Source organism: Zea mays, chromosome 1 (genome assembly GCF_902167145.1).
Source record: "Zea mays cultivar B73 chromosome 1, Zm-B73-REFERENCE-NAM-5.0, whole genome shotgun sequence".
Lineage (NCBI taxonomy): Eukaryota > Viridiplantae > Streptophyta > Magnoliopsida > Poales > Poaceae > Zea > Zea mays.
In genome coordinates, this window is record NC_050096.1 from 203,258,942 (window position 1) to 203,283,634 (window position 24,693).

General features: G+C 44.2%; 1 long non-coding RNA gene across 1 annotated transcript; it reads right to left on the reverse strand.

Moving 5' to 3' along the window:
* Positions 1-15,955: 15,955 nt before the first annotated feature.
* LOC103643136 (uncharacterized) lies at positions 15,956-18,829 on the reverse strand. Its single transcript, XR_560816.3, has 2 exons — positions 17,576-18,829; positions 15,956-16,158 (listed from the first exon to the last, which is right to left on the reverse strand). It is a non-coding gene; the product is annotated as an uncharacterized lncRNA (long non-coding RNA).
* Positions 18,830-24,693: the final 5,864 nt, after the last annotated feature.

Sequence of the window (24,693 nt, forward strand, 5' to 3'; positions counted from 1 at the left end):
AACCTATTCTTATCATTCAAGGCATCAATTAATTCATTAATTTTATCAACCTTGGTTCTATCTAGGCCCTTGAATAAACATGAATAATCTATTTCATCATCATCACTAGACTCATCCTCACTTGAAGAAGTATAAGTAGTATTTCGAGTACATACCTTCTTCTCCTTCGTCATGAGGCATGTGTGACGCTCATTGGGGAAGAGAGATGACTTGTTGAAGGCGGTGGCGGCGAGTCCTTCGTTTTCGGAGTCGGATGAGGAGCAATCCGAATCCCACTCCTGTCGGGGACCATAATTAGGGGTACCCTCAAGACGCCTAATTCTCAGCTGGTAACCCCCATCAGCATAAAGCTGCAGAGGCCTGATGGGTGCGATTGAGTCAGGGATCAGTCCATACGAGCGACTCGATCACGCCTCGCCCGAGCCTAGCCTCGGACGAGGGCAGCCGACCCTGAGGGATTTCCGTCTCGCCCGAGGCCCCCCTCCAACGGCGGACACGTCTCCGGCTCGCCCGAGGCCTTGCCTTCGCTAAGAAGCAACCCTGACTAAATCGTCGCGCCGACCGACCGAGTCGCAGGAGCATTTAACGCAAAGGTGGCCTGACACCTTTATCCTGACGCGCGCCCCCCGGCAGAGCCGAAGTGACCGCCGTCACTTCGCCGCTCCACTGACCGGTCTGACAGAAGGACATCGCCGCCTGCGCCACTCCGACTGCAGTGCCACTTGACAGAGTGAGACTGACAGGCAGTCAGGCCCTGCCGAAGGCACCATAGGAAACTCCGCTCCGCCCGACCCAGGGCTCGGACTCGGGCTAGGCCCCGGAAGACGGCGAACACCGCTCCGCCCGACCCAGGGCTCGGACTCGGGCTAGGCCCCGGAAGACGGCGAACTCCGCTCCGCCCGACCCAGGGCTCGGACTCGGGCTCAACCCCAGAAGACGACGAACTCTGCTTCGCCCGACCCCAGGGCTCGGACTCCGCCCTGGCCTCTGCCGAACGACCTCCGCCTCGCCCGACCCAGGGGCTCGGGCTCGGCCTCGGCCATGGAAGACAGACTCGACCTCGGCTTCGGAGGAGCCTCCACATCGCCCGACCTAGGGCGCAGGCCAGCCACGTCAACAGGAAGCGCCATCATCACCCTACCCCGAGCCGACTCGGGCCGCAGAGAACAAGACCGGTGTCCCATCTGGCTAGCTCCGCTAGATAGGCAATGATGGCGCCCCGCAAGCCCTGTGACGACGGCGACTCTCAGCTCTCTTACGGAAGCAGGGGGACGTCAGCAAGGACTCAACCGCTCCGACAGCTGTCCCTCCGCCAGGCTCCGTTGCTCCTCCGATAGCCACGACATCACACCAGCTGGGTGCCAAGATCTCTCCGGCTGCCACATTGGCATGTACTTAGGGCGCTAGCTCTCCCCCGCTAGACACGTAGCACTCTGCTACACCCCCATTGTACACCTGGATCCTCTCCTTACGCCTATAAAAGGAAGGACCAGGGCCCTCTTAGAGAGGGTTGGCCGCGCGGGGACGAGGACGAGACAGGCGCTCTCTTGGGGCCACTCGCTTACCTCACCCGCGTGGACGCTTGTAACCCCCTACTGCAAGCGCACCCGACCTGGGCGCGGGACGAACACGAAGGCCGCGGGATTTCCACCTCTCTCACGCCCGTCTCCGGCCACCTCGCTTCCCCCCTTCGCGCTCGCCCACGCGCTCGACCCATCTGGGCTGGGGCACGCGGCACATTCACTCGTCGGCTTAGGGACCCCCCGGTCTCGAAACGCCGACAACTCCTTTCCAAGATGTGCCTCGCCCTTCGCCTTCTTGTAGTTCTTCTTCTTTTCCCACTTTCCACTCTTCTTTTCCTGGTCACTATCATTACCGGGACAATTAGCGATAAAATGACCAATCTTACCACATTTAAAGCAGGAGCGCTTTCCCTTCGTCTTGTTCTTGTTGGGGTGCTCCTTGCGACCCTTTAGCGCCGTCTTGAATCTCTTGATAATGAGGGCCATCTCTTCATCATTAAGCCCGGCCGCCTCAACTTGCGCCACCTTGCTAGGTAGCGCCTCCTTGCTCCTTGTTGCCTTGAGAGCAATAGTTTGAGGTTCTTGGATTGGGCCATTCAATGCATCGTCGACGTATCTAGCCTCCTTGATCATCATCCGCCCGCTTACGAACTTTCCAAGGATCTCCTCGGGCGTCATCTTCGTGTACCTAGGATTCTCACGAATGTTGTTCACAAGATGTGGATCAAGGACGGTAAAGGACCTTAGCATTAGGCGGACAACGTCGTGGTCCGTCCATCGCGTGCTTCTGTAGCTCCTTATCTTGTTGACGAGGGTCTTAAGCCTGTTGTACGTCTGTGTTGGCTCCTCCCCTCTAATCATCGCGAATCTCCCGAGTTCGCCTTCCACCAACTCCATTTTGGTGTGCATGGTGACGTCGTTCCCCTCATGTGAGATCTTGAGGGTGTCCCAGATCTGCTTGGCATTGTCCAAGCCGCTCACCTTATGGTACTTGTCCCTGCACAATGAGGCTAACAACACAGTAGTAGCTTGTGCATTTTTATGAATCTGTTCATTTATAAATAAAGGACTATCCGAGCTATCAAATTTCATTCCACTCTCTACTATCTTCCATATACTAGGATGGAGAGAGAACAGGTGACTACGCATTTTGTGACTCCAAAATCCGTAGTCCTCTCCATCAAAATGAGGAGGTTTACCAAGTGGAATGGAAAGCAAATGTGCATTTGAACTATGCGGAATACGAGAATAATCGAAAGAGAAGTTTGAGTTAACCGTCTTCTTTTTCTCGTAGTCGTTGTCATCGTCCTTTTGGGAAGAAGAGGATTCATCGCTGTCGTCGTAGTAGACGATCTCCTTGATACGCCTTGTTTTCTTCTTCCTCCCATCTCTTCTTTTGTGGCTTGAGCCCGAGTCAGTGGGCTTGTCCTCCTTTGGATCATTGACAAAGGACTCCTTCTCCTTATCGTTGACCATCATCCCCTTGACCTTAGGATCCATCTCTTCGGGCGATTAGTCCCTTTCTTGAAGAGAACGACTCTGATACCAATTGAGAGCACCTAGAGGGGGGTGAATAGGTGATCCTGTAAAACTTGAACTTTAATGCCACAAAACTTGATTACCAGTTAGCACAAGAATGCCAAGTGTCTAGAGAAGAGTCTTTGCAAGACACGATAACCACAAGAAGATCAATCACAGATAGACACAGTGGTTTATCTCGTGGTTCGGCCAAGTTCAACACTTGCCTAGTCCACGTTGTGGCGTCCCAACGGACGAGGGTTGCAATCAACCCCTCTGAAGCGGTCCAAAGACCCACTTGAATACCACGGTGTTTTGCTTTGCTTTACTATATCCCGTTTGCGAGGAATCTCCACAACTTGGAGCCTCTCGCCGTTACACTTTGAAGTTTACAAAGAAGCACGGAGTAAGGGAGGGATGAGCAACGCACACAAGACACAAAATCACAGTACCAACACGCACACAAGTTGCAACAAGAGCTTACAACACAACTCAAACGGAGCTCTAATTGCTATCACAAAGAATAAAATGTGCGGAATCGAAGTCTTGGTGCTTATGAATGCTTAGAGAATGCTTGGTGTTCTCCTCCATGCGCCTAGGGGTCCCTTTTATAGCCCCAAGGTAGCTAGGAGCCGTTGAGAGCATTCCAGGAAGGCATTTCTTGCCTTCTGTCGCCTGGCGCACCGGACAGTCCGGTGCACCACCGGACACTGTCCGGTGCGGATCTCTTTCCTTATTTGGCGAACACTATACCATGTCACAAAATTAGCGGCAAACATCTGTCGGTAAAAATAGGTTTTTGGCGACAGCTAGTCTGTCACAACATATTACCATCATAGTATCCGTCGGTATTTAGTATTTTTGTGTCAAACAAACTGTCGGCAAAAATGTCGAGCTATTGTGATAGACTATTTGTCGGTATAAATGATTAATCGTGACACAACGTCTGTCGGAAACAAATTGCATCGGATCATTTGTCGGCAATAATTGGGTTAGAACTTAATTAAAAAAAGACCAACAGATCTGTGGACTGACGCGCGCGCTGGCCAACTGATCTGTGGGCCCACCTGGCGGCGCTCTAGTCGCGATCGGCCGGCCGGCCGGGTATACCGTACGCAAATCCAAATATCTTCGTGCTAGCTCCAGCCTACCCTAGACTCCGCCGCCGCCAAGTGATCGAGGCCGTCGTCCTGCGCTCCGGCCCTGTGGCCTCTGTCGATCCGCCGCCGCACGCCAAGGAGTGGGCTAATCATCACGCGCCGTCGTTGTTGTCATCGACTGCAGCCTCGTCTTCCCCCAAGCGGCAATATATGTTCGTCCCCAACTCCATCCACACGGAACACGAGGTGTGTCACCAGTCTTTGTCTGTGCGAGTACAAGAAATCTGGTAAGAATCCACGAATCTACGGCTGTCTTTGATTCGTGAACAAAGCGTGCTCTGATTTTTTGTATTTATGTAGGTATAAGTATCACTGGTGCTTCTTTATGTGTCATTATTTTTGGATGTATTTTTCTTATGTAAGTACGTGTATCACGGAACTTTGAGTTTTCTGTTTAAACTGCAAGCTGCACACTTTAACTTTACTGAGAAGACATTTGCATTCTAATACTTTGTCTTGCTGTATGCTGTTTATCTAATAATAAGGTGCGTTTTTGACGGGTATGATGAGTTGGCTAGCAACAACAATGTTGAATATATTGCTGGAGGTAATGTTTCTTATAACTTGTATATATGCAATATTGCTGTCCAGAAATTATTACGACTTGGTGACTCTTCTGATGGTTTGTGTCTTTGTTCTTTTCATTCTTATTACAGGAGCCACCCAGAACTCTATCAGGGTTGCCCAAGTAAGCTCTTAGGCCTCGTTTGGTTAGTGTTCCATTAAAAAACAAATGTAACTTAGTTAGTGTTCCATTTGAAAACCAATTGAGATGCTATTTTAGACCCCCCATGAATTGATTGGAACTATCTTATGCTACTATTACAGTTGTCCTTAATTTATTCATGATATGGTAAGATCCAGGTTACGTCCAAAGTACATTCTATTAAATATATATAGGATTTCAAAATTTTGCTTTATACTACTTGTCTAACAATTCATGCATGGTCTATTTGATTCATTGTAGGGAAACTCATGAGCTACTCGAGCGGCCGCCATCCTGCTGCTGATCTCCATCGTCGAGCACGGCCAGTCCACCACTGCCTCACGCCCTTCTTCCTATTCATACACCTCCGCGCGTATCTCCCCGTGGCGACCTGAAAGCCAAGGTGTGTTCCTGATCTTCAACATCGCCTGTCATGTTTATGGTTCTTCTCTCACTGCCCAATAGTCTAATATGCATTTGCCTATTTTGTGAATGAAAATTGCAGTATGAACTGTTTGTTTCATCCCTGAAATATGTAAGACAACAAGAGTAGCAGAAGTGGCGGTCCATAACCGAGTATCCTACTGCCTATTCCATCTAAACTCCAAGTTGTTCTGCCTTCACCTTGTGATTCCTCTTTCTAGGGTGCAACAAGTCTCCATGGCAGTACAACAGTACCATATATAATACCATCTCTCTGGCCTTTGTTGCAGGCACACGCTCAAAGGGAATAAGCTCCACTCACTTTCACTGCCACAGTAGCCCTGTAACTCCATAAAATCTTAATTGTGAAGATTTAGAAAAGATTCTCCCAAGCTCTAAATAAACATACCTTCTAATAAATCAGAAATAAGAATTTCTTTTCGTTCCTATAAATGCTATATTTGGTTATAAATATTCTCTATAGTTATGTTTTCTTACATAAATAAATAATGAACATTTTTTATGGTGTGGCTAAAATTTATTGTCTTAATTAAATTGTGTGTAGGCATCTTTAATTATTGGTGTGAATCATTTTCTCATTCTTCATAATTATAGCAATTTGCTTAAATGAATAAGGTAATAAATAAGCTCAAATATTTACATACTTTGCATCATGTTGGATTTTTATATGTGCATCTGATCTAAATATGAAATTTAAAAACAGTTTTGTGCCGCAGCAACTTCAGCAAAAGGTAGGCATTTCATTTCGTGATGCTCATGCAGTCATGCAGCTAATAAGGCTATTCACAATGGGAGTTTCGTAGCACTCTTTCCAACGCTGACACATCATCGTAAGTGCTATGAAACTATTAGATGTGCGTGAAACTACTATTGAGGATAGCCTATGAAATCACAATTACTGTTGGTAGAAGAACTCATTTTTCCAAGGGCATTTATGATCTTGCTGCTCCCAAGATCGATAATCCCAGCATGTTAGGTGAATCTTCTGTGCCCTAACAACAGTTTCTTTCTAATTGTTTCTTCCATTGTGCTTCTTGGACTGCACTAGTATTGTCAGATATTTAGATGACCCGAAAAAGAATTTGTTTTTAGTCGAGCTTTATATAATGATGATGATGGACATCTTCCAGCAAAAAAATAGTAGTTCATCTAAACCAAGAACTAGTCAATCTATACCAGCGGCATTGTGCTATAGGGTGTGGATAAGAGTGGGTGGATTCCATCAAATGCACACCTGTGTTTTTTTCATTTCAACTCAGATCTTACTATATATTTTTACACCCTATGATGAACAGAAACGTTGTTGATTGATTTCTCCTTTATTGTGCAATTGTGCTAAGGTTTACTAATTTTACATGTTGTTCATGCCTACTTTGGTACGCAGAATATGGCTACAAAGTTCCACACCAAGAGCTGGCAACACACTCGATTCAAAGGTCTTTTCTCTATTGCTTATTGTAGCTACATTTTTACAGTAATCCGTATTTCTCACGGTGCTGCAGCTTACAATCGTGAAGCTGCACGCAAGAGCCTGCTGCGAAAGAAGGTAAAAACTGAAGCTCTGAGCATCAGCTAGATCTTTTCAGCACTGACTTCCCCAGGTTGCTAAACGCTGACACTTCGTTTTTGCCGATGCACATAGGCTTACATTCAGCAGCTTGAGAGCTGTAGGCTGAAGCTTTCGCAGATGGAACAGGACATGCAGCGAGCCCGTTCGCAGGCTCGCTTTCTACCACTTCTGTTTTTCTGCTTGCTGAACTGTAACCGGACATCTGAGGTTCTGAATCAGTGAAAATCTAAACTTGTGTGCCCTGTTCTTTCAGGGCAGCTCTATTTAGTCCTATTTTTTTTATCATCCTTTACATGAAATATTTTGTGATTTACTTTCATCTGCAGTATAACCGAACATTTTGCAATTTAATACTTTTATTAAACTTTCAGTTTGAATTTTCTGTTGTGAGTTTATAGACCTGTTGATATAGTAATTGACAAATTATCAAAATATGTTGTAGGGAAGGTGCTGGAAGCAAGGATCAGAGTGCTTAAAGTGTGTGAAAAAATGATTACTCGCATGCATGCTAGCCGTTGGCGTAACATCACTCAGCTGATGGAGAGATTTTAGTTTGCTAGCTAGATGAAACTTTAGACTTTGCATGTAATAGAACTGAAAGATCACTTCAGAATTTAGAAAACATGTATGCTATTATTTTTATATGTTCATCACACAAATTGTGTTCCAAAACAATATATGTTGGAATTCAAAGTCAAAGATTGATCTCTTTCTTTTAGTAATCAAATTTCATATATATTCTGAGCTACATATTATTCAAGTTGTCCTGCAATGTGCATCATAATCAGTTTATTATTTGTTTCATTAGCATATATTTGTATACATGATTTTTTTAAACTGCACATAGGGAATAACATCAGACAATCTGTCGGTATATAGACTTTTAGCGACACACAAGCTGTTGGCACAAGAATATGTCGGCAAAAATTTGTCTGACGGCAAAGATATGTCTGTCGGCAATAACATAAACATTGCCGACAGATAGTCTGTCAGTAGATCTATGTCTGCCGGTAAAGGTTATTGCCGACAGGACTTTCGCCGACACACATTATCTGTCGGCAAAGCTCTTTACCGACGGACTGTGCGACGTTATTTAGGTGTTTTACCATCAGACAATCCGTTGGCAATATTGTGTCATGGTGTAGTGGAAGCCGACCGTTGGCGCCTTGGAGCCGTTGGCGCACCGGACACTGTCCGGTGCACACCGGACAGTCCGGTGCCCCCTTCTAGCCGTTGGCTCGGCCACGCGTCGCGCCCGGATTAAGCGGTCGATCGTTGGCCCGGCGACCGTTGGCTCACCGGACACTGTCCGGTGCACACCGGACAGTCTGGTGAATTATAGTCGTACGCCGTTAATTTCTTCCCGAGAGCAGCAAGTTCGCCTGAGACAGCCTGGGGAACCGGACACTGTTCGGTGCACCACCGGACACTGTTCGGTGCACCACCGGACACTGTCCGGTGCACTCAGACAGAGCTGTCTTTGGCTGGACAAAGCCAACTCTCTTCCAATTCGATTTCTTCTGTTTCCAGCACTTAGACACAATACATTAGTCTCTAAAACAATGTACTAAGTCTGAGAAACATACCTTTATACTTGATTTGTACTTTTTCCACCATTTGACACTTAGGCACTTGTGTTGGACACTAAATCACCAAAACACTTAGAAATGGCCCAAGGGCACATTTCCCTTTCAAACATGGCCTACCACGCCATAGACCGAGTCTACCTTCATCGCCTCCTCAAGAAGACGTCGTACGAACTCCTAACCGGTAACAAACCCAATGTTTCATATTTTCATGTATTTGGGAGTAAATGCTACATTCTAGTGAAGAAAGGTAGGAATTCCAAATTTGCTCCCAAAGTTGTAGTAGGGTTTTTGTTAGGTTATGACTCAAATACAAAGGCGTATAGAGTCTTCAACAAATCATCGGGTTTGGTTGAAGTCTCTAGCGACGTTGTATTTGATGAGACTAATGGCTCTCCAAGAGAGCAAGTTGATCTTGATGATGTAGATGAAGAAGATGTTCCAACGGCCGCAATACGCACCATGGCGATTGGAGATGTGCGACCACAGGAACAAAAGGAGCAAGATCAACCTTCTTCCTCAATAATGGTGCATTCCCCAACTCAAATTGATGAACAGGTTCATATAGAGGAGGTGTGGGATCAAGGGGGAGCACAAGATGATCATGTTATGGAGGAAGAAGCACCACAGGCCCCTCCAACTCAAGTCCGAGCGACGATTCAAAGGAATCATCCCGTAGACCAGATATTGGGTGATATAAGCAAGGGAGTAACTACTCGCTCTAGATTAGCAAATTTTTGTGAGCATTACTCTTTTGTCTCTTCTATTGAGCCTTTCAGTGTAGAAGAGGCCTTGCTAGACCCGGACTGGGTGTTGGCCATGCAGGAAGAGCTAAATAACTTCAAGCGAAATGAAGTTTGGACACTGGTGCCTTGTCCCAACAAAACGTTGTGGGAACCAAGTGGGTGTTCCGCAACAAGCAAGACGAACACGGGGTGGTGACAAGGAACAAGGCACGACTTGTGGCAAAAGGTTATGCCCAAGTAGCAGGTTTGGACTTTGAGGAGACTTTTGCTCCTATGGCTAGGCTAGAGTCTATTCGCATTCTGTTAGCCTATGCCGCTCACCATTCTTTCAGGTTGTTCCAAATGGATGTGAAGAGCGCTTTCCTCAACGGGCCAATCAAGGAGGATGTGTACGTAGAGCAACCCCCTGGCTTTGAGGATGAACGGTATCCCGACCACGTGTGTAAGCTCTCTAAGGCGCTCGGTATGAATGCCTTAGAGACTTTCTAATTGCTAATGAGTTCAAGGTTGGGAAAGCTGATCCAACTCTTTTCACTAAGACATGTGATGGTGACTTATTTGTGTGCCAAATTTATGTCGATGACATAATATTTGGTTCTACTAACCAAAAGTCTTGTGAAGAGTTTAGCAGGGTGATGACTCAGAAATTTGAGATGTCGATGATGGGAGAGTTGAATTACTTCCTTGGGTTCCAAGTGAAGCAACTCAAGGACGGCACCTTCATTTCCCAAACGAAGTACACGCAAGACTTGCTCAAGTGGTTCGGAATGAAGGATGCCAAGCCCGCAAAGACTCCAATGGGAACCGACGGACACATCGACCTCAACAAAGGAGGTAAGTCCGTTGATCAAAAGGCATACCGGTCTATGATAGGTTCCTTGCTTTACTTATGTGCTAGTAGACCGGATATTATGCTAAGCGTATGCATGTGTGCTAGATTTCAATCCGACCCAAGGGAGTGTCACCTTGTGGCCGTTAAGCGAATTCTTAGATATTTAGTCGCTACGCCTTGCTTCAGGATCTAGTATCCAAAGGGGTCTACCTTTGACTTGATTGGATATTCAGACTCCGATTATGCCGGGTGCAAGGTCGATAGGATGAGTACATCAGGGACGTGTCAATTTCTAGGAAGGTCCCTGGTGTCGTGGAGTTCTAAGAAACAAACTTCTGTTGCCCTATCCACCGCTGAGGCCGAGTACGTTGTCGCAGGACAGTGTTGCGCGCAACTACTTTGCATGAGGCAAACCCTCTGGGACTTTGGCTACAATCTGAGCAAAGTCCCACTCCTATGTGACAATGAGAGTGCAATCCACATGGCGGATAATCCTGTTGAACACAGCCGCACTAAGCACATAGACATCCGGCATCACTTTTTGAGAGATCACCATCAAAGGGGAGATATCGAAGTGTTTTATGTTAGCACCGAGAACCAGCAAGCCGATACCTTTACCAAGCCTTTAGATGAGAAGACCTTTTGCAGGCTGCGTAGTGAGCTAAATGTCTTAGATTCGTGTAACTTGGATTGATCTATAGCATACATGTGTTTTATGCCTTTGATCATGTTCCTTTATGCATTTTGTTTATGGTGCTCAAGTTGTACACATGATCCCCGGACCTCACAAGTCCATTTGCAAGTGATGCACTTATTTAGGGGGAGGTGTGCTACAACTTGACCCTTTGAGACTAATCGTGTGCTTGAGTTTACTTAAAATAGTCTCAAAGGTGGATTGAAAGGGAAAGGTGGACTTGGACCATGAAAGACTTCCACTGCACTCCGATGAGAGGGTAACTAATTCTAAGTTCATCTCCTTGCTCTTATTGCCTTTTTGGTCTTAATTGACGATTTTGGTGAGGCAATGAGGTTAAAGGGCCAACAATGATCCCGTTTTGGTGCTTGATGCCAAAGGGGGAGAAATTAAGGCTAAAGTAAATGGATAAGCTACCACTTGAGAATTTTGAAAATAGTAGAGTTAGAACTTTTGATTTGTCAAAATACTCTAAGTGTCTCTTTTTGTCAAAAGTTGGTCTCTTGTGGGGAGAATGTTTGATTATGGGAAAAAGGGGGAGTTTTTGAATCTTTGATCAATTTCTCTTGGAATACCTCTCTTTATGCCTCAACAAGTGTGTTTGACTTAGAGATAGGAAATTGAAGTTGATTTGCAAAAACAAACCAAGTGGTGGCAAAGGATGATCCAAATATGCCAAATTTGAATAAAAAACAATTCTTGTTCAAAATTGGATTAATGTTGCAATTCTTTTAGTTGCTTTTTGTTGTGTTGGCATAAATCACCAAAAAGGGGGAGATTGAAAGGGAAATGTTCCCTTGGGCCATTTCTAAGTATTTTGGTGATTAAGTGCCCAACACAAATGGTTTAAGTGTAAATTGTGCAAAATGATGGATGAAGTGCAAATCATCAATAAGTTATGATTCTAGACTTAGTACATTGTTTTTTGTGTACTAACATATTTGTCTAAGTGCTAGAATCAGAGAAAATACAAAAGGAAAAAGACTTGGCTGGAGCAGCCAAGACTATGCGCAGTCTGGGTGCACCGGACTATCCGGTGGTGCACCGGACAGTGTCCGGTGCGCCAGGCTGGCGTCTGTTCAACTGGCCGCTCTCGGGAATTCGTCGACGGCGTACGGCTAAAATTCACTGAACTGTCTGGTGGTGCACCGGACCGGACTGTCCGGTGAGCCAACGGTCGGCCGCGCAATCCGCGCGTGACGCGTGGCCGAGCCAATGGTCTGATGGGGGCACCGGACCGTCCAGTGTGCACCGGACAGTGTCCGGTGCGCCAACGGCTCCAAGTCTTCAACGGTCGGCTGCGCCAATTTAGGAAGGCGATCTGCACTGGACAGTGAATAGGGGATGTCCGGTGGTGCACCGGACTGTCCGGTGCGCCACTCGACAGAAGGCAAGAATTGCCTTCCAAGAATGCCTCCAATGGCTCCTAGCTGCCTTGGGGCTATAAAAGGGACCCCTAGGCGCATGGAGGAGTCACAAAATATACTTTAAGCATTCTTAACCATTCACACTCCGTCTTCGCGCACTCGATTGACTTTCTTAGTGATTTGAGCTCTGTTCTAGTGGTGAACTTTGTGCTATTCATTTGAGCTCTAGTCTTGGCTATGTGTGTGCGTATTGCTGTGGATTTGTGTGTGTTGCTTCCCTCCCTTACTCTAGTGCTTTCACTTTGATCCTTATTGTAAGGGCGAGAGACTCCAAGTTGTGGAGATTCCTCGCAAACGGGAAAGAGTAAAGAAAGAAGAAAACCGTGGTATTCAAGTTGATCACTGGATCACTTGAGAGGAGTTGAGTGCAACTCTCGTCCATTGGGATGCCACAACGTGGAGTAGGCAAGTGTTATACTTAGCCGAACCACGGGATAAACCATCGTGTCTCTTGTGCTTGTTCTCATTGTGACTATTGTGTTTCACAAGAGCTCAGTCCTTAGCCACTTGATTTTGTTGTGCTAACACTTAATCAAGTTTTGTGGCTACAAGTTTTAAGTTTTTACAGGATCACCTATTCACCCCCCTCTAGGTGCTCTCAGTTATACAGAAAGTTAAGTTGTAATTGTGTTCCCAACAACTGAAATAATTCCTTCCAAAACTGACTTGTAAAAAACCCTATCTCTATCTAAGACAATTGTTCTAGGAATTCCATGCAATTTTACAATATTATCAAAGAACAATTGTGCAATGTGGGATGCAGTATAAGGGTGCTTGACTAGAAGAAAGTGTGCATACTTAGATAGCCTGTCAATGACCACCATGTGCACATAATAGCCTTGAGAATTAGGTAGTCCTTCCACAAAGTCCATGGAAATGTCTTGCCAATAAAGTTTAGGGATTGTCAAAAGCTGTAAGAGTGTAGGGTATTTGCACAACTCATGTTTAGCTTGTTGGCAAATGAGACATTGTTGCACAAATGATTGAACATCACTTTTAAGGCCTAGCCAATAAAATAGTCTCGTCACTCTTTGATATGTAGTTTGCACTCCTGAGTGTCCACCCAGGGCTGAAGCATGAAAGGCATTGATGATTTTAGTTTGGAGTGCAATGTTGTGCCCCACATATAGTTGATTCTATTTGTATATTAGACCCTTATTCAGTGAGTATCCTTGGTTATTTTTAGATATAACGGTTAGTTCCTGTAATAGGAGTCTACTAGCATCATCCTTCTCATATGAAGTTACAACTTCTTATAGCCAGACTGGGATGACAACAGAGATTGTTGAGCAAGTCATGCCATGTCTTTATTCCCAATCCCCTTTTTATAGTGTAACTTGAAATTTAAGACAACTAACATGGACAAGGCTTTTATCTATAACTCTGTATACATTGTTTGATCCTAGAGATAACATAAGCTCTTATGGTTTGTTTAGATAATGAACAAGCCTCTTTGCAAGTAGCATCTCCTTCTATCCACAACCATCAAAACAACTAGAAATTCCTTTTCATAAATTGAAGGTTTCCTGTTGGCAGTACTAAGAGCTTTGGTATAGAAAGCAATGGGGTGGCCCTTCTGAGATAAAATAACCCCAATCTCAATGTCACAAGCATCAATTTCTATCTCAAAACTTTCAAAGAAATATTGCAACGCAAGTACTGGAGTTGTTGCCATAGCTTGTTTCAAACTATCAAAGAATTCCTAGGCATCCTTAATTCACACAAATGTTTTGTGATGTAAAAATAAAGTGAGGTTTTGTCGGTATGCCATAGCTCTTCACAAATTTTCTAGTAATATCTAGTTAGCCCTAAGAATCCTCTTAACTCAGTTGGAATTGTGGGAACATGCCAGTTAAGCATTGCAGTAATTTTCTAAGGATCAGTGGCCACACCTTTATCAGATATAATATGTCCCAAATATTCAATCTGATTTTGTGCAAAAAGAGCATTTGCTTAACTTGGCAAACAATTTGGGTTCCATCAATATGTGAAACACTTCTATCAAATGTGCAACATGAGTGTCTGAAAGGGACATAAGCCTAAAAATCATTTCCACACTTGTTTTGGTAATTGACGGCCATCACAATCAATAGAGCTAACTAGTTTGTTAAGTTACAAAATAAGGTACTTAGAAAATACTTCAAGAAAGATTACCCTTCAAAACAGCATATCATGGACCGTTTGAGGCTCTAGTATTCAATTTGTTCGGGATAATGTAGGTTATTCCAGACAGGAACTTTTTGAGAATACCACATATACTTTGGACTATCTGGGACCTCCTGGCAGACCATCCGCGACACCTCGAGGAACTTCAGACATGAACTATTTAAGAATACCACATGTACTTTGGACCGTCTGGGACCTCCTGATAGACCGTCTGCGACACCTTGATGGGCTTCGAACATAAACTTTTTGAGAATACCACATGTACTTCGGACCGTCCGGGGCCTCCTGGCAGATCGTTCGTGACACCTCAATGAACTTTGGACAAGAACTTTTTGAGAATACCACATATACTTCGGACCGTCCGGGGCCTCCTGGCAGACCGTCTGTGACACCTCGATGAACTTCGGACAGGAACTATGCCAAATGCACATCTCTACTACGTACTGTCTAAAGGAAAGTTAAGTACCATCTAGCACTATGCGCGGACCGTCCGTTCTCATACGTGGACCGTCCGTCTGTTGAAGATCAATCTAACCTGAAGGTGTTGGGTTTGGTAAAATGAATTAGTGTTCACGTGGACCATCCGGAGGCACGACCGAACCATCCGTGTCAGACTTTATCTGACATCTGATGACTTATTTGATATGATTATAGCCGTTGATATAGCCGTTGTAAGGAAAATGGACCCCATCCCATTTGACTAAATGATTTTGGTGTTTGATGATCAACATAACATGTGGACTAATGTGTTTGCTAGTGTTTGTGTTTGTAGTTCACAAGATGCAAAAGTGACTTGGACTGAGGCACTGAGGAAGCAACACATCAAAGAAGATATTATAAGACCAATAAAAGACATTACAAAGTTGTATTGAATACATGCTAAGAGTCCAACACATAAAGGAGTAGAAGGGGGTCCAAAGCCAAAACAAAAGTGAAGTTGACAAAGTTGAGAGAAATGGCTGATTGAATTGAAAGTGTTTCACGACATCAAATCTACTCAGAGTGGTATGGATTTTAGATGATTTGTAAGCTTTCCAAAATGTCCAAGATCATCAAAATCGGAGTTCAGAGCTAAAAGTTATGCCAACAATTCAGAGTTGGAAGTGCTGAAAAAACTATAGCAGCACAGGAGCTGTGTTGCACCAGACTGTACGGTGTGACAAATTACTCAAAATGATATGGCTTCAACTCTGGGATATATGATTTTATAAGCTTTCCAAAAAGTACAAGATCATCAAAATCGTAGTTCGGAGCTAAAAGTTATGGCCAAAATACGACAAGTAATTCTGTTCTGCATGGGCTGACCGGTGCGCCATCTTTGGAAGCTCCAACGGCTACCTTTAACGTCTATTACACTTGGCATGTCCGGTGCACCTGTCCGGTGCGCTGCAGAAAGCTGCAGAACTGCTTTCCAACGGTTATATTCGAGTTGGGGCCAATATATACTTCACCCAACTAGGCATTTGAGGGCGTGGGAGCTGAAGTAATCTACCAAGGAAGGTTATACACATCTCCAAGTGCTCAATGTCACACCCGGATTTAAGTGATAAAGCCGGGTGCGTCTCATATGTGCGCCAAAGAAGAACATCACATATAATGACAAAGTGTATAGAGATAAATGTCACAAGTATCATTATTACATAGCGAAAGTATTACAAAAATAGATGATAACAATAAAATGAACTAAATAATTATTCCTTGGCGCCATCAAGCTGACTGGGAGACGCCACCTAGATAAGCCCATACTCCTCGTTGTAGGCCTCCTCTTGGACCAACTGTTCTTCTCCTGCGGGGGGTTATATATCGCAAGAGTGAGCTCACAAAAGATCATAGCTCAACAAGTTATGGGGAATAATGTGCATAAACTCACCAAAGGTGGGAGCTCATGTGAAGTGTAAGGCTGATCAACAAATAATGGTTAAAGCTGAGCATTGCTTTTAATAAGTTGGTCAAATTTTATTAGCAGTTACTAAATGTAAGTAAATACCAAACCAGAGCAATAATAGATAAAATTAATAATAAACCACAATGCGATGCAAATGACAAATTGAATTTAATTTCATAAGTTACTCATGTGAGGGTCCGAGCCGCTCATTACTGTGAGCACGACTGATATACTAGTTTTACACTCTGCAGAGGTTGCACATCTTTACCCACAAGTCATGTTACCCATCTGCCAAGGGTCATGAATCTCATACACCTCTACCAAGGAAGCAAGGCAGGGTAACACTACGAGGCCTTTACAAAGATCCACTAGCTTCAGAAAAACTGCTACAGTTTCTAAGGAGCGCAATGCAGGAATCCCCTGTCTAACCGCCATCGCAGCAAAATCAACCCGAGAACCTCCCTACACCACCACTCCCCTACTGCCCTTGCCCTTTCGGGGAAGGTAGTCATCCACTAGCTTTCCTAATTAGTCAGCCAAGGGCGTCCCATATCACCACTAGTAGAAAAAGGCTCAAAGCCTGCGGGACGATATATTTTTACAGACGGATTCGTTTATCAACCGACTGTTCTATTTTTAATGGCGGTTCCTTAAGAAAATCGCCACTAGAAATTGTATTTCTACAGGCGGGTCCTTAAGAAAACCGCCTATAAAAATCCATGATTTGTAGTGGCGGTTTTCTTAAGGAACCGCCACTAGAAATCATTTTTATCCTTAATTTTTTGAGTTTTTCAAACAACCTCGTATGACAAAACTACCAAAATAAAAGTTATAGATCTCTAAAAGTTATGAAACTTTGTAGTTGACAACTTTTTTATTTGAACTCGTTTCGGTTCTAAAAAAATGAATCTAAGTATGTCAAATTTAAAATTCATATTTTGCAAACTACCTCGCATGAAAAAAGTGTCAAAATAAAAGCTGTAGAACTTCAAAAGTTATTCAACTTTGTAGTTGACAACTTGTTTATGGTAGCACTGTTTTCCTGGGTGGTTCTCCATGTTCTAATTAACATAATGATCTCGTCAAGAACAGTAAATAATAATTGATAATAAAAGCATGATCATGAATAATGTGTATCTTAACACCCAAAACCACATAAAGCAATAGCAGGTACTATCCAAAAGTTCAGTGGTAAACAAGGTATAAAGATAGCCAAACTGGGTGACCTATTGGGTCCCATAAAAATTAACCTATGCAGATCGTAATGATTAACAGGAACATTATTGGGTAAATAGAAGTGATCAAGGGCACAACTTACCTTCAACGAACTCCTGCACAGCAATTTCCTCCTACTGAACACTTGGGTCCTCGGTCACTTGCTCGTTTACTCGTAGCAATACAAACAAGCATGGTATAAGAGAAATTAACATCACACCAAACATGAGTACAAAATACATGATAATAATCTACGCATCGTAACGAGATCATAGGTTCGAGAATCACTAAATTCAGAGTTAAGGTTTTTGAGTTATGATTTTCCGAAGTTATTAAGTGCTTAGTAAAGAATAAATCAAGTGGATAATTTTAATCTATGGTTCATAGTTAAACAGAACTACCAAGTGATAAACAATATTAATACAAAATTATTGCAACTAAAATGGATTAAAAAGGAGTTAAAATGGATTTTCTATGAATTAAACAAGTTCTGGATTATTTTTACACTAGAAATTCATTTTCTATATTCATTTATTAAATTCCTTCAAGTTCTGGACTGCGCACACAATTTCTGAGAAGTGCAGGGGTCAATCTATAAATTCCAGGGCCTCTGCGTAATGGTCTTTCAACTACTCGGGATTGCGGGTTGATACTAAGAAAACAGAGGAGCTCTTAAGTAAGAATGGCACGGCGAAGGGGTATGGTGGGTTCTCGGCCGTCCGATCAGAGACGAACGACCCAAATCTGATCTGTTAATAACCGAACCAGTACGCTGGATGGACTGTTGGATCAGCGATCCAAGAATAGGATTTAATGCGCTCGCGATCTAATCAAGACCATCGACCACTTAACGGACGTCCCTTGATCTATTCAACCCAATCGTTTTCCATACTCTAATCCATATCGTCCAATCTCGGATGGACGGAAGAGGGATCGCCCTCCCCCCCCCCCCCCCCGACGCAGGGCACGGCGACGCTACTGCACAGCACGGCGGCGCCATGGCCGAACAACGCGCGCCCGACGATTCCTACGGCTATCCTCCAATCCGCCCTATGGTACACGTAGAGGATGACAGTGCGAAGCGATAGGGGGCATGCTCACCGAGGTTAGTGTCGGAGGTACAATGGCTCACTGCGAAGGGCGGATCCGCGGCGACGATCTTCCATGGCGAGGAATTACGATGGTACCAGTCATGAATCCCGAGCGGCACGGCTTCACCCTTCCACCCTATAGCCGGGGACAACCCCAAGGCACAACCCCGAGACGCGGTGGTCGGTGAATCGAGTTCCTCTCCCCCATGGCGGCGCTCAACTCTATCCCTCCCCTACGATGGTGATGAAGGCTTGGTCGCAGCACAATAGGGACTCGGAGGGTGCAGTGCCCCGGGTACTTGTAGTCCAAGAATTGGCTAGTGGGGCGAACTAACGCCAGCTGGTGCCGAGCGGCCCACGGCGAGATTCTTGCCACGGATTCCGGAGTTGGCTGTTGCGGCGAAGGGATAACGATGTAGCTGCATCTTTGGGCCCACGTGCCAGTGGCTAAGCTCGAGGGGTCCACATGCCAGCGAGTTGTGGTGCGGGCAAGCGATGTGGACGAGCAGTCGCTGACAAGGCGAGGCCCAATCGTCATACTCACATCCGGTGCACGCGAGGGCGAGTGGCCGACATCACGGGCCCAGCCATCGGCGCAGGGCTTTGGTGGCTAGAGCGCGCACGTGAGTTGGGCCGTAGTGGGCCGATTTGGGAAATTTGGTCCCACAGGCCATCCTCTTTTTCTTTCTGTTTTTCTTTTTCCTTTCGGTTTTCTTTTCATTTCTATTTTTGAATCTCAAATTTAAATCCGAAATTTGTTGTGAACTTGTACTTAGATTAATGTACAAATTGAACATGCCAGTATGCAATGGATTTATTTATTTATATATTTATTTTGTATTGTGTAGTACTGTTGGGACCATGCTTCGTCGCCGAAGGTCCTGCAGGAAGAAACAGCTTCGGCTGAAGCTGTCTGTACGTGATGCCGAAGGGTGCCGTTCATGAAGCTTCGGAATTACAAACCGACTTAAAGATAGAATGACCTTTTAGCCCATAAGAGTTTGAGTCGTTGTTGTAAACTTTTATGAGGGGTATGATTGTAATTGCTCACAGGCTGTGTCCTATGCCTATAAATAGTTAACAGTATTCCTTTACTGTTCACGGATTCCTGTAATTGCAATCACGTCATTCGGAAATTATCCTTTGCCAAGACAGAGGTATAAATGTACCTAAACATTATATTTGAATATCTTAAGTTTATATAATATGTAAATGATGTTGTTTACTTCTAATTTACTTGTCTTTAATGCTTTATGTCTAGTGTTATTTTATATTATCTTTGAGAGTTCAATTACGAAGATATAATCTTCGTAATTGTGTCATTATAACTTTCGTCCGAAGTTCATTATATCCCTGGGGAAATAATGTTTCAGCGGACGAAGGACATTAATATTTAACATTTTGTGTTGCCTTGTTCTTAATTCATAGCATTTGAGAACAAGTCCCCAACATTGGCGCCCACCTCCGGTGAACTCACTTCCACTTTTTTGAGCTGATGGCTTCGTTCAACATTCAAACTGGAGCTGCTTCGGCTCCGAAGCTGGTACTCCCGATAACAGGCGGTTCATGCTCAGAGCCAGCCAACAAGAAGCAGAAGAAGGAGGCACAGAGAAGGGTACAACACGTCGGGGTGCAGGGACCCTTCATCAAGTCAAGATGGTCTCACATTCCTATTACCTTCTCCCAAGAGGATCTTCAACTCAAGGATTACCCACAAAATGATGCAATGGTTATCTCTTGTGTTATCAAAGGATTTCTGGTCCACAATGTTTTGGTTGATACAGGAAGTGCAGCTGATATCATATTTGCTAAGGCCTTCAGACAGATGCAAGAGCCCGAAGATAAAATTCTTGATGCCACACATCCCCTTTGCGGCTTCGGAGGAAGGCAGATTGTAGCACTCGGCAAAATCTCAATGCCAATAACCTTCGGATTTATCAACAACACAAGGACTGAACAAGTTGTGTTTGATATTGTTGACATGGAATACCCTTACAATGCAATCATTGGTCGTGGTACTCTCAAAGCCTTCGAAGCAATTCTTCATCCAGCTTATCTTTGCATGAAGATACCTTCGGACCAAGGGCCCATTGCTATTCATGGAAGTCAGGAAGCTGCCAGAAGGGCCGAAGGAAATTGGACAGACTCGAAAGCAATCCATAACATAGATGGAGCTGAAGCATGTGAGCAATACAAGTTCAGAAGGGAAAAAGCTGCTTCGGCTGATCAGCCGAAGCCCATGCTCTTATGTGAGGATATAGCAGAACAGAAGGTGCTACTGGGATCTCAACTGTCCGAAGAGTAGGAGAAAACCTTGATAAGGTTTTTGTTCAACAACAAAGATGTTTTTGCTTTGTCAGCTAATGATCTTTGCGGAGTAAACAGGGATGTCATTGAGCACTCGCTCAATGTTGATCCATCCTTCAGACCAAGAAAGCAAAGGCTTCGGAAGATGTCTGACGACAAGGCCGAAGGGGCTCGCAACGAAGTGAAAAGACTTCTCAGTGCTGGAGTTATCAGAGAGGTAAAATATCCAGAATGGCTGGCTAACACTGTTATGGTAAAGAAGGCCAACGGTAAATGGAGAATGTGTATCGATTTTACTGATCTCAACAAGGCCTGTCCGAAGGACGAGTTTCCATTGCCAAGGATAGATTCCTTAGTCGATGCAGCAGCTTCATCAGAGCTTATGAGTCTGCTGGATTGCTATTCAGGCTATCATCAAATCTGGATGAAGAAGGAGGATGAACCAAAAACCAGCTTCATAACCCCCAGTGGAACATATTGTTACCTCCGGATGCCTGAGGGACTTAAGAATGTCGGAGGAAGTTTTAGCAGAATGACAGCGAAGGTCCTCCATTCTCAGATAGGCAGGAATGTGCTAACTTATGTTGATGATATCATTGTAAAAAGCACGAAGCAAGATAATCACATTGCTGATTTACAGGAGACCTTCGCTAATTTTAGACAGGCTGGTTTAAAGCTGAATCTAGAAAAATGTGTCTTCGGAGTAAAGAAGGGGAAATTTCTTGGTTGCCTAGTTTCGACAAAGGGAATTGAGGCTAATCCAAGCAAAATCGAAGCTATACTTCGAATGGAACCACCAAGTACAAAAAAGGGGGCTCAAAGATTGACAGGAAGGCTGGCATCTCTCAACAGATTCATATCCAGATCAGCAGAGAGAAACTTACCATTCTTCGAAGTGTTGAAGTCAGCCGAAGTCTTTCAATGGGGACCAATCCAGCAGAAAGCCTTCGAAGAGCTGAAGCAATATTTGATAGATCTAACAACATTAAGTCCACCAACGCCAGGGGCTCCTTTGTTATTATATGTGGCAGCTTCGCACTCAGCGGTAAGTGCAGCACTTGTCCAGGAGAAGCTTGAAGGCCAAGTCAAGAAACAGGCTCCAATATATTTCGTATCCGAAGTTCTTAGTTTATCAAAGAAAAATTATACAGAATTGGAGAAAGTACTGTATGCTGTTTTGATGGCCTCCAGGAAGCTTCGGCATTATTTTCAAGCTTATAACATAATTGTTCCTTCTTCACAACCTTTGAAGGATATTATGAGAAATCGAGAAGCTACTGGAAGGATTGGAAAATGGGCTGCAGAGCTCAATGAATTTTGTATTGATTATGTTCATAGATCTTCGATTCAGTCTCAAGCGTTGGTAGACTTCATTGCTGACTGGACGCCAGGGGCTCAGGAGGAAGAAACGAATAAAGATGCCGAAACATGGACAGTGTTTTGCGATGGGTCTTGGGGAACCTTCGGAGCAGGAGCAGCTGCTGTGTTGGTTTCACCTTCTAAAGTTAAAACCTGTTATGCGGCAAGACTCAATTTCAGTTGCACAAATAATATTGTTGAGTACGAAGCTTTGCTTTTGGGTCTTCGGAAGTTAAAGGCAATGGGAATCAGAAGGGCCATTCTTAAAACTGATTCCCAAGTTATTTCTGGTTATGTTGACAAGAGCTATAAAGCAAGAGACCCGAAGCTTGAAAAATATCTAGATACAGTCCGAAGGATTGAGGCTTCCTTCGAAGGTTTCTCTGTCAAAAATATTCCTCGTGGAGAAAATGAATATGCTGGTCTATTGGCCAAGTCAGCAGCCCAGGGGCTGCCTATACCTTCGGAAGTATTTTTCGAAACAATAAAAGCACCTTCGGTCGAGCTTCTTGAAAGAGCAATCCTTAATATATCCCCTGTTTATAGCGAAGATTGGAGAACTGAGATCATCTCTTTCCTTCAGGGTAATTTTCTTTCAGACGACGAAGCTTATAACAGGAGAATAGAAGCAAGAGCTCGACCATATGTCATAATAGAAGGGGAGTTATACAAGCGTGGGGTCTGTTCCCCATTGCTCAAGTGTTTATCCAGATCCGAAGGTATAGAATTAATGAAGGAAATACATGCAGGCCTGTGTGGATCTCACATTGGATCTAGGCCCTTGCTTGGGAAAGTTTTTCGCCAAGGATTTTATTGGCCAAAGGCAGCTTCGGATGCAGCGGATCTGGTCCAAAAGTGCGAAGGTTGTCAGAAATGTGCAAAAGATCAAAAACAACCTTCGTCTTTAACCCAATTAATACAACCCACTTGGCCGTTGCAAAGGTGGGGCCTCGATTTACTAGGCCCGTTACCACCAGCACAGGGGAACCTAAGATATGTAGTAGTGGTAGTGGAATATTTTTCCAAGTGGATTGAGGCAAAGCCCTTAGCCACAATAACTTCATTTACTATTCAAAAGTTTTTCTGGCAAAACATTGTTTGTCGCTTCGGAGTGCCGAAGGCTATTACTGTGGACAATGGGACATAGTTTGACTCTAAAGCCTTCAGAGAATTTTGTGATCAAATTAGCACGAAGATCCATTTTGCATCAGTCCGACACCCAGAGTCAAATGGACTTGTCGAAAGAGCTAATGGGATCATAATGACAGGAATAATGAAGTCAATCTTCAATCAGCCCAGGGGAAAGTGGCCAGACGAGTTAATCAAAGTGGTGTGGAGCCATAACACAACCATGTCAAGGTCAACAGGCTTTACGCCCTTTAAACTATTGTTCGGTGACGAAGCAATAACCCCGGAAGAGGCCAAAGCAGGATCAATAAGGACAGTAGCATCGGCAGAAGGCGAAGACAAAGTTGATTGCTCTGTAGAAAAAGATGCTATTGAAGGGTTCAGACTTCAAGCCGTGGAAAACATTAATAAGTATCAAGCCGAAACAATAAAATGGCGTGACAGAAAAGTTAAGCTGAAAAACATTGAACCAGGACATTTGGTGCTTCAAAGAGTAGCCAACCCTGAGACAGTAGGCAAATTACAGCTGAAGTGGGAAGGCCCTTTTTTGGTAGTATCTTCGTCAAGACCCGGTTCCTACAGATTGAAGGATATGGACGGCAACGACATTCCAAGATCATGGAATGCAGATGAGCTTCGGCGATATTATGTTTAGCTTGATGTAATTTTTTCTATTCTTTTTTGTGGCACCCTTTTCCTTTCCAAAGGGGGAGAAAGGTTTTTAATGGGGCCATAACATGTAATTTTCTTTATTTCAATTCTATGAGAGTGATATCCCCCAAAAAATGTAAATGTAAATGCAAAGGAAAAAAGAAAAGGAAACAGGGAGAAGCTCAAAAGTCATTCCTAAAGGAATGCAGAGCTTACAGCGAAAAATAAACGCTGATTCCGCCGAAAGTAAAAGGCGAAGAAGCTCCTAAGGGAGGCTTACAGCGAAAAATAAACGCTGATTCCGCTGAAAGTAAAAGGCGAAGAAGCTCCCAAGGGAGGCTTACAGCGAAAAGTCAACGCTGATACACCGAAAAGTAAACAGTGAAGCCGAAAAGTAAACGGCAAAAGGATTTGAATCATTCCTAAGGGGATGAAGGGTTGTGCTTATGGTTTTTGAACATGTGCCCCAATATTCATTTGCACAGTACATTTCATCATGTCATTTGCATTCATAAACATTCATTTAGACATATATAGAATCATCATCATACCACACAAAAAAGACAGGTGCTTCAGCAATGAGGAAAAACTTCGAAGGGAAAATTTTTATGCTTCGTTGTGTACGAAAAGAAGGGAAGGTGTTTTTCGCCTTCGACTCAAAAGAGAAGTTTCGTCCACAGCAAAG